The sequence below is a fragment of the Mastigoproctus giganteus genome, chromosome 5 (genome assembly GCF_048544385.1).
Source record: "Mastigoproctus giganteus isolate SK-2022 chromosome 5, ASM4854438v1, whole genome shotgun sequence".
In the NCBI taxonomy this organism is placed as follows: Eukaryota; Metazoa; Arthropoda; class Arachnida; order Uropygi; family Thelyphonidae; genus Mastigoproctus; species Mastigoproctus giganteus.
In genome coordinates, this window is record NC_143579.1 from 201843767 (window position 1) to 201856769 (window position 13003).

The 13003-nt window shown below is 40.4% G+C and overlaps 1 protein-coding gene across 1 annotated transcript in view; it reads right to left on the bottom strand.

Moving 5' to 3' along the window:
- The window catches only part of LOC150086009 (calcium-transporting ATPase sarcoplasmic/endoplasmic reticulum type-like), a 516950-nt gene that overhangs the window by 408751 nt on the left and 95196 nt on the right, over positions 1-13003 (bottom strand). Inside the window, 1 exon segment of the mRNA XM_090374328.1 lies at positions 159-298. The gene's annotated coding sequence lies outside the window, so the exon portion shown is untranslated.

Here is a 13003-nt window from a genome sequence, read left to right on the forward strand (position 1 = left end):
GACCACTCAAATGTCAAGGCTGTGATTCCCAAAAAGATCTGCAAATGCACAAAGGCACTTAAAACAGTCATTGGTATCTGCGGAGCTGTCTCCACCTGCCTGTAATTATATACAAAATAACAAAATTAAAGATAAAGTTTAAGGGAAATATGACTTACCAACAAGAAAATATGAAGAACACATTTGATGTTGACATAAGTCAGAGGTTTTGATTTAGAATCTTAGTTTCTTCTTCCAATCCAGATTTTGTTTCTCTATTTCTAAAAGTCAGTGGTAAAATCTCCTTCTCCGAAATGACCTGTTGATAAAATTAGATTAATTCAAGTGGCATCAAATGGCAAAGAAATAAAGATAGCTGCAAAGTCAAGCACCAGAGCAGAATTCAGATAATCTAAATATGAAATACATATGATACTTAGTTCATGCATGCATTATATTATTATTATGCCATATGGTGCAAGGAAGCCTGAGGCTTAATGCTGCACCAGGCAAAAAAAATATCTGAACTTCCCCAGAGAGATAAAAGGGAACCACCAAGGAAGAGAAGAATGATGATATCTAGCTCACTACCATGACAGAGTACTCAGAAACCCAACCACAGATACTTTATGAAATACTATAAATCCATAGTGAATGAGTATCAGATATACCAATATAAATCTTGAGGATCGGCCCGTGCAGTAACAGTAAGCCAGTAATGGATCTAAATTTACTTTTAACATGATATGGTGGTTGCATGTTACATTAATAGTCTCTCTCTCTCTCTCTCTCTCTCTCTCTCTCTCTCTCTCTCTCTCTCTCTCTCTCTCTCTCTCTCTGTCTCTCTCTCTCTCTGTCTCTCTCTCTCTGTCTCTCTCTCTCTCTGTGTGTGTGTGTGTGTGTGTGTGTGTGCACACGCGCGCAACTATAATTCATCTGAACCTTCAGTCAGTCTGTGACAGTCAAATTCTCTACTTGTACCTTCACGATGGGGGGAAGGGGCTATAACCAGGGTTACTAACTTTGCTTATTGGAGGCCTGAAGTGTTGGAACCCACATTTAGTCTCCAGAGCATAGCTACAGTAAATCCTCCCCAACTCTTCCATCATGCAGTATGATTGACGTCTTTTGAGGTTATGATGGACATCACAGAGACACTGGCTGCTAGTTAGTACACCGGACCAAACCTATTGGTAACTCTCTAGGAGGCTTCTGGATCAGCTAGTGTATAATCTTTCTGCTCTACTATACTCTGCCACAGGCGACACTGCGGTTGCAGAGGTGAACAGACACTTCAGCAGGAAGCTCCACTTGATGTAAACAGCGGATAGTGACAGACGACAATCTTGATGATTTGTATTGCTACTAGAATTCCACTATGGATTTTTTTTTTCTGAGTACAATTGCTGATGAAGATAAGTAATTTAATCTGGGTAAGAGTTTTGTTAGTTATAGTTTTTGCGTAGTGGAATCACTACGGCATCAGCGATCTCATTGTTACAGCCACTGGATTGCGTGCAACTCAAACTCAGAGATTGAGTATATTAGAGTTAAAACCACTTGCACAACTTATTTTGGATGGGGAACTCTATTCTAACAGTAATTTTAACGTATCATTAGAATTTGGGACAGTTTTCTTTGTTCTTAACAGTTTTCCCGCCAAAACTGGAATATCATGATTCTTGAGTAATCAGTGTAGACTGAAAATAAGCCTGTTAAATTCCTCCCCTCAACATAAAAATGGTTAAAATGACTGGAAAAGAACAAAATCTGGATGATAAAAGCAAAAATATGGAAATCACGACTCAAACACACATTATACAAGACTCAGAAGTAAGAATATTCCCTCCTCTTGGGAGAGAACTCCCAATAACAACTAAATAAATAATGAAGGCTTAGATATATGTCCTACAGGCCTGCTTAGTATGAAAAGGGCCAGAAAAGGGAGGAACCTGGTTGAAAATAGAGGGTAAAGAGAAAGAAAATAAAGAACAGATTGATAAAACAGAAGGGGAAAAAAGGTTTCACGCAATAAACGAAATGAAAGACCCAATTTAAAAAAAAAAAAAAAAGAGTTAACTCTACTTAGAAGACTTCCTTCACAACCAGATGAACAGAATAGCTTCTGCAACTAGACTGCAGATTGTTAGTTGCTCAATAGTCTTTGAGCAAAGCATCATAGAACTAAACACAGAAAATAGAGTATTAAGATCTAAAATAGACAATGTGACTGAGGAAAGAAACAATTATAAAGAAATGAACACCTAAGTTATACTCAAGTAGCAAGACAAGGCAAAACAGAGAATGCCCAACCTTTAAGTTTACTTAACGTTTACTAAATCTAAGGAAATACCCAGGAGAAAAGATATTAATATAGTTACATATATTAAAAGCAAAACCCGACTCAGTCTACAAATCTAGTGAGGCAGTCAGTGAAGCTGTAGTAAAATCCGAAAAGGGGTAGAAACAAACCTTGAAATCTTAAAACTTGGATTAAAACAAGAAAAACCAAAAAGGAAAGAATCTACATATACTGCTATTTGACATCATACAAACTAAAGAGAAAGAACTAATGACAGACATATACCACAAAAACTTCCAATGAGTATAGGTTGGCACTGATCCTCGAGGTTGTCACAGACATTCTCTCAGATATGCCAGAAAAGCTGTACTTGCTACCTGGGAGTCTAAAACGCTGATATTCGGGTGACACTCAAGTCACGTGGACCCAATTTTGGCAAAGTCTATGACGGGCAAATCCTCTGCTTGCACCTTCACGATGGTGGGACTGTTAGTAATCCTGGGTATAACCCCCAATGCACAAGCACTGTAGGTTCTACCCAGGTGTGAACCAACTTAAGCAGGGGTCAAGGTGTGATGCCTACACACACATGGAGGAATGCTGCCCCTCTGTGTTACCAGGCAATAATAGGTGGTAGATGACTTATCGACCGGTGCAATACCACCATTTGGCTTATTGGAGACTTGAAGTGGTGCAACCAATGTTTAGTCTCCAGAGCTAAGTTCCGGTCAACCATTCCCCATCTCTTCGATCATGCAGTGTGACTGATGACTTTTGAGGTTATGATAGACATCATGGCGAGATTCGTTCTTACATTTTGAGGGTACAGTTCTAAAACTGAGTTCGCAAGCCGACCGCTGGATAGTACATCAACCCAAATCTATTGTAACTCTTTAGGAGGGTTCGGATCAGCTAGCATATAATCTTGCCAGATAATGACTGGAGGTAGTCTGAGCAGTGAGTATGCAGGAGGAGGAGCATCGTCGAGGTGACGTTATGTCAAGGATCTGGGTATGTCCTTATCATGCTTCCCCCCTCCACCCATTTTTTTTTTACTATTGAATACACCATGAATTGTTAAACTAATAGAGGAAGATTATCTGCAAAAAGAACTAAACCTTCCAAAAACTTCCTAGTTCATTTCACAAATATGCGTGGTCTCAATTCTAATCTCAATGATGTCCATTTCCACTTGCAGTCTGCAAAACCCCATGTACTTTTTCTGACAGAATCTCAGCTATCGGTTGATTCAACTACTGCTCATCTCAGTTGCCCAAATTATTCGCTGTATGATTCCTTTTGCCACAAATGTGGTACTTGTGCATAAGTCCATTCTAATATTCCCTGTCAGAGACTTGGTAATTTCGAATCTCCTCTTTTCGATCTTCTCTGGCTTAAAATCTCTCTACCTCATTCTGTCAAATTCATCTGTTGTCTCTACCATTCTCCCAACTCCACCAATCACTTGGAGCTCTTTGACTTCCTCTATTTTCAACTTGACTTTCTCCAGTCCAACTTTCCTAACAGTGAGGTAATTTTCCTTGGTGATTTTAAATGTTCACAACTCCAGCTGGCTTCCATTTTCTAGTCACACCGACCCAGCTGGTCGAGATGCTCAGGCTTTTGCAATTACTAATGACCTTGCACAGATTGTTCATTTACCTACAGAATACCAGACAATCCTAATCATACAGCCAACACCCTTGATCTTTTTCTCACAAACAACTAAGTACACTGTCAAAGTGAGGTCTTTTAGGCACTTCAGATCACAACTTAGTGATTGTCTCTTCTCCAATGGAGCCTTTATCTCATGGCTATTCCCAACCTTGTGTTTTTTGGCATTACAAGAATGCAAAATGGGATGACCTGCAAGATTTATTTTCTTCTTTTACTTGGTTGGATTACTGTTTCAAAACTTCTGATATCAACATTTGCACAGATCGTGTCAGTGAAATTATTCCTGTAGGAATGGAATGCTTTATTCCACACTCCACTTTAAAATCTCATCCTTTATCTAAACGTTGGTTTTCCAATAAATGTGCAAAGGGCTTTCAGGAGAAGAATGTTACATATCGTAATTGGCTTGTTTCCAATTCATTTTCTGCCTACACCAAACCTTGCAACAATTGTAAAGCAGTTATTAATGCATCCAAACTCTATTTTGAACAGAGTAAGAGTAAAAAACTTGATTCTTGCCCTAATGGTAGCCGAGCATTCTGGTCTCTTGCCAAAGCTATTGGCCTCAACTTTTGCCCATCTCTGCTCCCACCTCTGTCAAAATCAGATGGTTTTATTGTCACTTCACCCAAGGATAAAGCTGACCTGCTAGCATCCCATTTTTCTTACAACTCATGTATTAATGATCTTGGTAAAACACCTCACACCATTCCTAGCATGCTCCATTCAATGCCTCCTGTGGTCTTCCATCAAAAGGATGTCAGAAAGATTTTGACAAATCTTGATGCTAAGAAAGCTCCAGGTCCTGATGGTATTTCTTCATTTGTTCTCAAAACCTGTGCTCCTGTTCTTTGCTACCTTTTTTCACTTTTTTATTTCAAAGGTGTTTTTTCTTTTGCTTGGAAATTTGCTCATATCCAGCCAGTTCCTAAAAAGGGTCACAAATCCCTCCTATCCAATTATCATTCCATTGCAATTAATTCTATTTTTTCTAAAGTAATGGAAAAATCAATTAACCACCAACTCTTAAACTACCTAGAAACCTTCCGTCTGATCAACGATCGCCAGTATGGATTCCGTCAGTGTCGATCCACTGGTGATATTCTGGCTTATGTTACCCATTTATGGACTAATTCAATGGAAAGGTTCGGTGAAACACAAGTAGTTGCTCTTGACATCTCAAAGGCTTTCGATCGTGTTTCGCATAAAGGTCTCCTAAACAAGCTTCCATCTTATGGTTTGCCAACTGTTTTTTGCAATTGGTTATCCAGTTTTCTCTCTGATCGCTCACTAAGGGTGATGGCAGATGGCTCCCCAACTTCTAACTTTTCCACTAATGCTGGTGTCCCCCAAGGTTCAGTTCTTTCCCCCACTCTTTTCCTTTTGTATATTAATGACCTTCTTCCATTGACTGGAAATCCTATCCACAGTTTTGCCAATGATAGCACATTGCATTCCACTTTCCATTTTGAGAAACCTTGCCCTGCTCAATCAGCTTCAACTTCTCGAATATCCGCTACCAATTCCTTAAATGCCGATCTCCAGGTAATTCTCCAGTAGGGCAAAGACAACTTAGTTGATTTCAATCCTTCTAAAACTCAGTCTTGTCTTATGTCTTGCAAAAAGGATTCTCCTGCTCCTATGTTTATCTCTGGTGACACTTCGATTTCTAAGAAAGTTGATATATCCCTTTTGGGGATTACCCTGGCTTCTAATCTCTCTTGGCACAAGCACATTACAAATATTGATTCATCTGCATCTAAAAATCTCTGTTTTCTCTTTCACTCTTGGCATTACTTTTCTTCCAAGCAGTTGTTCACTCTGCACAAATCACAAATCCACCCTACCAAGGAATATTGTTCCCACTCTGGGACGGTGCCTTCAAAACCTCTCTCAGGCTTCTATATTCCATTCAGAAGAGGGCAATTAGGTTAATTAATGACTCATCTCTAACAGAGTCTCTCCACTATGTTTCATATGCCTTTTCTACAGATACTTCCATGAACACTGTTCCTCTGAATTGGCATCTATAATTCCTGCTCTCTCTTTCAAAACAGTCCGAACATGTGCCGCCACCAGCCAACATCCATTTACCATCCAACTTCAAACTCACAGAACCAATTTTTCATCGTCCTCGTTTGTTCATTCAACTGCCATTTTCTGGAACAACCTTCCTTTATATGTACTTTGTATTTCCGGAAAATTACATTCTACAGAAGTTCAAGTGTAACGTCAACAAATATCTTCTTTCGTCTTCTCAATGGTGCCTCCATAGCCCGGTGGGCAAGAGCAGCAGTGCGTAGCACATTGCTTCTTGATTAGACCAAAGTTCAAGCCCGTGACCACCAAAATATGGAGGATGCGGAAAGGTCAGGGAATGACCACCACATATCCCCGGAGCAATATGGCCTTAGTTGCTAATGCTCCTAAAAACCAAATAAACAAACACAGTCTTCTCAACCTCCAACCTAAGCACGGTACTAAGTATTATAAGTTCTAATACCTCTTGTGTTTGGGGTTTTCATAAAAAAAAAAAAGTTTGCTGAACACTTCCAACTTAAGAGCTACAAAAATCCAGAAAAATTGCAAGATAAATATCATAGTAGAAATTTCCCCCCAAGATTTGGAAGCAACTACAAGGACAGCAAAGAATCTATGCTGGATGGCCACATCAGATTCAGGAAGCACTTCCCTGTACAAAAAGTCTTTAATTGTCACATATGGTTATACCACCAAGGACTTGCATTAAAAAACCCTGCATGTGGTCACTGTGCAGTTCCTGGCCATGACTACAAGAATTGCCAAAATTTTATAGGTAGGCAAAATGTGCTACCTATAAAGCAGCATGGCTGACTGACTATAGCCACAGTATCAGGTATGATGAATGCCCCTGTTATAAAAAACCAAAAAAAAAAGGTAAAATTCGTACAATCTAGGACCAACTATGGGCCAGTTTGAAAATAAATGTGACTAGGGCTCTAAATCTTGTCCAATTGAATGCTCAAAGAGTAAAAGCTGTTGCAGATCAGATCAAACAGCTATTGCTCAAAGAGTAAAAGCTGTTGCAGATCAGATCAAACTCAAGTTAGAAGAACATAATATAGATATCTTGGTACTCCAAGAACCCTACCCACATATGGGTAGGATTCAAGGATACCCAAGAGGCAATAAAAAATAGAACACACCTCAGGTGTCTCTCTTCTACAACAATAGTAGTTAAAAATACTGACCTTACAATCACAAAAGGTGGGTCACCTCTGCTACCCAGTAGCAGTACGTGTCCATATCACCAGTGCTGGAGGACAGTTTTACATTATTTCACTCTATTCCAGACCAGGTGAAGGTATAAATCCAACTACCGAATACCTACAAGCAGTCAGACTTGCTACCTTCTGCAAATATCATCGTGTGTGCTAATATAACTGCCATTCAGCCTTATGGCATAGCTGTACAGAAGACAGCTGGCACACACAATGTTCAGATACTTTCAGATGATACAGCTATCTCACCCTTTCAAGTGCTAAACCAACCAAATAACCTCCCAACTTTTAGTAGTACCATGTGGGAGAGTGAAACTGATGTTACTCTTGCCACCAAGTCAATAGCTTATAAAATACGACTGGTGTGTCCAGCCAATCTGGACTATATCAGATCACCTTCAAACTAAACAGGCAATTACAAACAACCCAACACTCCTCATTGGATATCAAAAGGTATAACCTTAAAAAGGCAAACTGGCAGATTTTCTCAGAACATACAGCAGCTGAGCTGCAAAAAAGGGAAAATTAGTGGTCAAGATCAGGAAACTGTAGCCAGAACGAGCAAGTACCAACTATGACAAATATTTTAAAACAGCAAACCTGTCTATCCCACAGAAAAAAACTGAGGAAGCAGGTAGTCCCATGGTAGTGCCCTGAACTAACTATACTCAGGAGAAAGGTTCACCAGGCAAGGAGAAATTTTGGCCACAAAATGAGGTGGATGCACTGAGATACTCCTATAGAACTCTCAGGAATCAGTATACAGCCTCCTAAGAGATTATTTTTATTAGAGGGAAAATAAAAAAAAAGAAATGTCTCTGAGGGCTGTTTACTGATTCTGCGAATTCTATAAGAGACAAGAAAAAGGAATGCTGGAGGCACTTGGTGGTACTGGAAACACTATACCCTTGGAGAGTTGCCTACAGAATAGTGACCAAAAAGCTGCCAAGAGGAAATGTCCTAGAAACTACTGTAAAACCAGATGGAACCCCAAACCCTGTGTTGGGTGGACTCTGTAAATAACATGCTAGAAGGTATTTATTCAGATTGAAACTGGGGATCATTCCCCCACCCAGCTAGATATAAAAGAAAACAGTGAATATGACAATGCCAATACTGAACCTCTGTTTACTATACAAGACTTAGAAATAGCACTATCCAAAAACAATAAATGCCCGGGTTTTGACCACTGAGGTTGAGATTATCAAAAAATTTGCGGAAATAGAACCAGACAAATTAATAACACTATATAATAACTGTATGAAAAAAGTAAATCCCAAAAAATATGAAAATAAGCTGTTAAGATTAATTCTCAAAAACCCTGAGAAACCTGCCTACTGATCCAAATCGCATAGACCAATAGCCCTACTCCCTGTACTAGAAAAATATACGAAAGACTAATATAGAGCAGATTAGCTCAATACTACACATAAGCAGGTTTACATTCCAACAATCAGTATGGTTTTAAGCAGGGCAACTCTACGGAGGATACCATGCACCACTTGCATTGTTCAGAAGGTTTCTAGATTTATTTTTAATAAAGTTCCTGTTGAAAATATTTGCCTGCAGAAATACGTTGAACCAAACACTGAGAGAAGTCCAAATGCAAATATTTTCAAATTTATATATGTGTCCGGTATGCTACTCCACATTTCAAACACAATTTGGTCTTGCTTTTTCAACTCCTTTCGCCGTTCATTTGTGTAGAATTGCAGCAAAGGCAGCCTTTTGCCTCTCCAAATCCTCAATTTCAAGGCATTTTAGTCTTGCACTCCACGTGTCCTTGATTTTTAAGTCCTCTAACTCCATTTCATATTGTGCTTCACGTGGGCTAAAAGTTAAAGAGCCGCAATTATATGCCCAAAAAGCTGCATGCAGCTCATGAACCGCAGCAACCCCATGTACTACAGCAGGGGTGGCCAACGAGTCGATCGCGGATTTAATTTCGGTCGATCACGAATTTTAAATATACAGTCATCCCTTGATATGTGCACCCTGTGCAATGTAATTTTTGAGATGGTAGATCACGGCACATTTTGAAGGAAAAAAAGTAGATCACATCACAAATTAAGTAGGCCACTCCTGTACTAGAGCATGTCGCACAGTAAGCACACTTGCGCTACAGTTTCTGACTGAAGCTCTCCCACTTTACCTCGAAGTAGCCAAAAGAGGCTTGTATTATCCCATAGAATTTCTGGGGATAGCCCTTGATACAGCTAACACCTTCAATGCTGAAAGAAAAAGAACTGCCGTAGCTCATGGTTCTCTGTGGCGAGAGTGAAGACTGGGCACACATTCTATATGAAGGTATAATTTATGACATCCTCAGAACACAGCTAATAGCATACATTGGCCCCCCCTTCCCAAGGGAGAAGAACATCTGTTCATCATAGAAGAGGAAAATTATAAAGCCTTTACACAGAAAGTAATCGAAATGCACAGAACTATACAAAGGATAGCAAATCAGCCCCAGAAATTAAACAATAATAAATAATTAAAATTGCCCACATCTCCCACCACATAAAACTGTCAGGATAACAGTATTCTGCATCCGGACAGAAACCTGATATGAAAAAAACGGATTGACCTGGGTACCTCCCAGGAGTATCCTGCCATGTGAGGAACCTGGGACACTGCACCAAGTAAGTAACCATGTAGGGGAGGGTGATATGCAGACAGCCAGGGAAGCACTTCAGCTGAAAAATATCAGTAAGCTAGTAGCAAGGGGATGCAATATAGAATGAAAGAAGAATGAATGAATGAGATTGAAAGACAGAATGAATAAGCTGGGCACTGAGTGAAAGAGTGAATTAGGAATTATGGTAAAAGAGAACGCAAGTTTTGGTGAAAGAAACAGTGACTCAGCATGAGGGAAAGAGAGTGAATGAGTGTTATGGTGAATTGGAATGAGTGGAAGCCCAAATGTAATTGATTGAAAGAATACAAAGTTAATAATAACTTACATTATTTTATACAGGGTGTTTCAGTTAAACGTTTCAGAACTTCTAAGAGGGATAGGGTACATCCTGACAACTCGAAATCATATAGCAATGTGGGGTCGGAAATGCTTTCCTGAAGCGGTGTTGTACACAGAAGCACCATAAAGAAAAGAGACCGTAAGTGAGAAATCGTTTTAATAATACATGAAAAGAAGCAAAAGGTACATGGATTAAAGTAAGTGTTCGAAGTTTCTTCCACGGGCTACAATGCACGCCTCATATCTCCGACGCATGGACATCCGAACATTCTGGAATACTCCAGGCGAATTTCGTCGGCAGCTACTGCGATTCTTGCAACCAGCTCCTCAGCATTGTCAACAGGGGTGTCATAAACTAGCGATTTCATATGACCCCAGAAATAAAAATCAAGACATGATAGATCGGGTGACCGAGCAGGCCAACGCACGGGTTATTATTATTTTTTTTTTTTTTTGGTTTTTAGGAGCATTAGCAACTAAGGCCATATTGCTCCGGGAATATGCGGTGGTCATTCCCTGACCTTTCCGCATCCTCCGTATTTGGTGGTGACGGGCTCGAACCCCGGTCTAATCAAGAAGCGCGTGCTACGCACTGCTGCTCCTTCCCACCTGGCTACGGAGGCGCCGCCCAACGCATGGGACCACCACGTCCGATCCACTGTTGACCAAATGTGACATCCAGGTAGTTACGAACATCTCCGCTATAATGGGCAGGGGCTCCATCGTGTTGGAACCACATTGTCTGTTGCGTCGATGCAGAAATCTGTTCATCTCTCAAAAGTTGTGGCAATACTTGCTGCAGAAAGATCAAGTAGATAGGTCCGGTTAGACGACACGGTAACAGGTAAGGTCCGATGAGGTGATCTCCCATAATACCAGCCCATACATTGACCGAAAATCGAATCTGTGCTGCACGACGTCGTATTGCATGCGGGTTCTCGACCGCCCAGATATGGTCGTTATGCGTGTTGAAAATTCCTTCCCTTGTGAAGGATGCCTCATCGGAAAACAACACTTCAGCAGGAAAAAGGGGATTTGTAGCACATTTTCCAAGGTACCACTGTGCGAAAGCAATACGAGGTGCATAATCCTCCGGCTGCTGTGTCTGGACACGCTGCACGTGAAACGGATGCATGTCTTGTTCTTGGAGAATCCTCCAGACGCTGCAATGGGAAACCCCGACTGCGTTTGCTAGACTTCGTGTACTCGTTCTTGGATTCCCCTGTACATGCTGCAGCACATTCTGTTCGACGGCTGGAGTCCGTGCTGTTCTTACCCTGTCCCTGTCAGCTCTTTCAAATGAACCTCTCTCAGCTAACCTCTGGTGCAGTCTTGCAAAGAAATTATGACTGGGAATACGCCTCGTCGGATATCGTTCCACGTACAAACGCTGTGTGGCTGGCCCACTACAATTTGCAGCCCCGTACGCCAAATGCATATCGGCTAACTCTGCGTTCGTGTAATCATCTATCCTACTAACTTGGTGTTCTTGTTCAAGAAATTCGAAATTCGCCTGGAGTATTCCAGAATGTTCGGATGTCCATGCGTCGGAGATGTGAGGCGTGCATTGTAGCCCGTGGAAGAAACTTCGAACACTTACTTTAATCCATGTACCTTTTGCTTCTTTTCATGTATTATTAAAACGATTTCTCACTTACGGTCTCTTTTCTTTATGGTGCTTCTGTGTACAACACCGCTTCAGGAAAGCATTTCCGACCCCACATTGCTATATGATTTCGAGTTGTCAGGATGTACCCTACCCCTCTTAGAAGTTCTGAAACGTTTAACTGAAACACCCTGTATACACTAACAAACATTTACTAACAATGCAAACACTATCATTGAATTCTCCAATGGCCTACAAAAAACATGCGGCTAGACCTGCACCACAACAGAAGAATAACAGTAAGCTGGGGTGCCCAGAAAGTGCAGTGCAGAAAGCAAGGGTCGAACAAATGAAACGAAAGCCAGAAAAATGAATGAGAGTGCAAGTGTGAGAAAAAGAACACAAACCGTAAAAGTGACAGTAAAGTACACACTAACCCTAGTTTTAATCTTTTATATTTTTACTTATTTGGCTTAATTATTAAGCATTAGTATTTAAATTTACATTACATGCCATCGCATTTCCCCCAGTGTGTGAGAAAAAAGATGAATGAGTGAGTGAAAAAAAAAAAAAAAAAAAAAAAAAGTATATACACTGTATACACTGGTGTTCAAAGAAAGTGGAGTTTCACATTTCTAACCCTTTTTTGCAATGGTATGTTAAATTAAAGACTAGCATCACAAATAGAAATATAAACAATGTTTATTAATAATTAAGGGAAAGCTAAGTAATCTTTGACAGGTGCTCTCAAAATATTCCAAAATGAGCTTTTGCAACCTTCATTCAACAGTTTTGGTAAACACAACAGTTATGGCTGAAATGTTATCAGAAGCCCTCAATATGCTTCAGTTTATTTTAAATGGAAAACAAATGAAAGTTCACCAGGTGCAAACTAATATTTAGTTGAACGGCTTTTGGCCCTGATGACAGCAGCACACCATTGGGTGCCTCCGTAGCCAGGTGGGAAGGAGCAGCAGTGCGTAGCACATGCTTCTTGATTAGACTGGGGTTTGAGCCCGTCACCACCAAATACGGAGGATGTGGAAAGGTCAGGGAATGACCACTGCATATCCCGGAGCAATATGGCCTTAGTTGCTAATGCTACTAGAAAACCAAATAACAACACACCATTGAGGCACTGACAAGATCAATTCTAAGGATAATCAACTGATAATTCAAGTTTGGAACCACGGATTATGGCT